This window comes from Cryptomeria japonica, chromosome 3, assembly GCF_030272615.1.
Source record: "Cryptomeria japonica chromosome 3, Sugi_1.0, whole genome shotgun sequence".
In the NCBI taxonomy this organism is placed as follows: domain Eukaryota; kingdom Viridiplantae; phylum Streptophyta; class Pinopsida; order Cupressales; family Cupressaceae; genus Cryptomeria; species Cryptomeria japonica.
This window is the reverse complement of record NC_081407.1, coordinates 511,803,076-511,806,597: the sequence shown is the minus strand read 5'-3', so window position 1 is coordinate 511,806,597 and position 3,522 is coordinate 511,803,076.

Sequence of the window (3,522 nt, the reverse complement as noted above, 5' to 3'; positions counted from 1 at the left end):
ACCGACATTTGGAGGCATACACTGACAGATATCGACATTGGAGTAATCAGGGTCATCACCATCACCGACACCGACATCGAGCACTTTAGTGAAGCCAACATCAGTCTGGGATCCAAAAAAAAATTATTTGTAAAATCATCTTGTAATTATTGTATAGGGCCGGCATTGAATATCTTTTATATTGTAATCCGACATAAGGCATATTGTTTGAAAAGGGTATATAAGTCAGTCTATTAGGTCATTTTGATATGAGACAAGGAAGTAGAATAGTGTGATTCGAAGGATATGTATGTAGGTCATTTGTATACGAAATTAATATCATGCAATGATCAATAGATGGTTTATAGAGCATTCTTGGAGGAAAGGAGATACCGGTAGAAGGGTTCAGGGTTTATGAACCAGTATAGAACAAAGCTTTAATCGAAACTCTTTTTGGCTTAGCAAATGCATTTTGTGAGTTCACCATTACTGTTTTATCTCAAGAGAAGCTTGTAGTCAGTGAGACTCTTTTGTGTTGAGTAGTGTTCTCTAGGCAGTGTGCCTTCCTGCATGTGCAAGCCCCCATGCTATGTAATATCTTTCATATGGCCAGTGAATTGATATTATGGGTCACAAATCCCACTGTGGTTTTTCCTCTTTGAGGTTTTCCACGTATAAAATTTAGTGTGTTATGGTGTTTATTAATGTGGCTAGTTTATTTACTTCATGTTATATGTTTCTTCATTTACCGGTTTATATGTGTATGTTATAATAATTTAAAATCTTATATTACTAGCAGAACACTGATTCACCCCCCCCCCCCCCCCCCCCCTTCTCAGTGTTCTTGGATTCCAACACAGATGACAATTCTCCAGGACCATAACGATAATTTTGTAAACCCAGACGACAATTTTGACAAGACCAGATGATAAACTAACAGGAACAATTAAAACTCGTATGACAGAACGTATATAGTCAGACGATAATTCAGTAAGCTCGTACGACAGTGGATTGGACAGAGATGAAATTTCTGACACGGACATAGTTTTGATGACTGACATAGACAAGTTTTTGACATGGACAGAGTTTTGATGCTTGAGTTGTTGATTGTTTTCTCCAGTTTCGGTATTTCAATTTCAGTTTCAGGGATGAAAACATAGAAAACACGTAAGATGTATAATGACTTCAAGCACACAACACGCTATCCCTACAGAAGTTGGCTTAGAGAAGAAAACCTTTGCTTGCAGACTCAGGTACACACCCAATAGCTAATCAGAATACAACCACTAAGTCTCACACAATGGATTCTCAAGGTTGTATTAGCCGCCTCCAAATGCTAATGGGGGCACGAAATGGCAAGTATCTTGGGAGAGTTACTATCTCTCTTGCACAAAGATTATCCCCCTTTCGGAGGTGAATCGGGTAGCCTCTATCTTATAGTTCTTAGTCGAGAATTTAGTTCAAAATTACCCATTGAAGTCACACAAGCATGATTGAGGCCTATAGCCCAACAAGGTACTAAAACAAGTTGTAGTCACGTAAATGTGATTGAGACTGCGACCCTACAAAATGTTCGATATGAGAGATCTCAACAAGAAAAGTCAAATAATCCCATCCTCTGAGAATTTAATCACTAGAGGCCTATTTATTATAGTGAGTTGGATGCTTAGGTATAGCTATACTCACTTGGGTCATTCTCATAAGGTGATTACTTTTTCCCACTGTGACAGGCCCGCTTAAGGTACACAAATCTCAAACTTAGAAAAACCTTCAAGGGTCTAGATTTTTTATTGTCTGTGCAAACAAGAGCATACTCTCCTACCTCTTAGAATTTTCTTAAAACACAAAAGACAGATTTTTTCATTAGCTAGATAGCAATTTAAGTGCCTAAAAATGAATTTAACGAATACACGTTGTTCAGTTGAACATCCTCATGCAACCTACAAAAACAACGAATCAGTAGTCATATTGTTTTTGTGTGACAGGCGTGTTCTTCGATAGATGTTCTGCAAAAACTAGTTAGGCTGTCAAAATCTCTCAAGCAGACAGACAAGCCAGGGTCACGATTAGTACAAAAAAAAATTCAACCAGAAAAACCCTAAATAAAATGCAGTCTGTTTTAATATCAAAACCAGAATACCGTATGAGTATTCTCACCGAGCCATACGATAATTCATGATGGACCGTACGATACCTATAGTTTGTCGTTCGGGCCTCTGTGAAAACTCGTACGAGTTTTTACAGAAACTATAAGTAAAAAATGTGAAAAATAAATCTGAAAATAGAAGTAAGTTAATCTGCAAGGCCAAAAGATGTAGTCTTCGACCCCACGGTGGGCGGCAAAAATGTGTACTGTGTGAAAAGTGGAATAAGCATATTTAAGTTGTAAGACACAATACTTCAATTAAGTCATTGCATGCATGGTTAGACAGATATAATCATGAATATAAAAACCATAATAAATCAACCAATTGCCTTCTAAAAGATGTGAGTATAGACTTGCTCTCAGATTTGTCTAAGCAATACCAGTGACTAGGCTACACCAAGGCAAAGGATTTAATCTATATGAGCACAAGAATAAGCTAAATGTATGCAAGATTAAGCTAGATGGATGCAAGATTAAGCTAGATGAATTAATATTAAGCTAGAAGAATTCAAGCAATCATGATTAAACCAAGTATGCAAAAAGCTAAACTAAGACGCAATAATCTCAAAGCACAATATCTTCAATGACTCCAGAGAAAAAACTGCACAATAACAATAAATCTCCAAGATCTTTTGAATGAGAGATGAAGGCTGAATTTATAGAGACTCAAAAGAGAGACCAACGGTCTAGATCAATTAACAATGAGCGGTTGAGATTCCTCAAGAAAAAGCACATTTCAGGATAATTGAAATAATTGAGAGATCAGATTCAGTTAATCTTGAGATGGATTCCAATTATAGCTTGATTGAATGCATTCGGATTATAAGTCCGAGTCTGCATTAGAGATAAATTTAGTTCATTCCATGCACTTGAGATAAAAATAGGTGATTCCATGCACTTACCTTTAATTTTCTCAAGATTTTTTATTTAGAAAAAGCCTTTTCAATGCAACTGAACCTCTTTCCTCAAAAGCTTTGAGTTATAATTTTAGAGAAAAATGATTAATTCAATTTAATTGCTTTTCTGATTTTTCAAGTTATCTCAATTTAAAAAAAAGGAATATCTTAAGTTTGATTTCTTTTCTTAATTTAATTGTTTTCTTTTGTTTTCAAATCAACTCTTTCTTTTGTAGATTAATTCTCCTTTTTGTGATTAATCTCTTTTTATAAATTAATTCTTTTTTTGTGATAAATGGCAAATTTATTTATTATTCTTTTTTTGTAAATTAATTCATTTTTTGGTGATAAATGACAAATTTATTTATTAATTAAATATGCTAGGATATTTAATTAAATAAATAGGATAATTGATCAAAACGATTTACTTGGAATGATTTAATTAATTACATAAATATTTAATTAATATAGAGTGATTAACTTTCCATGTAACATTAATGA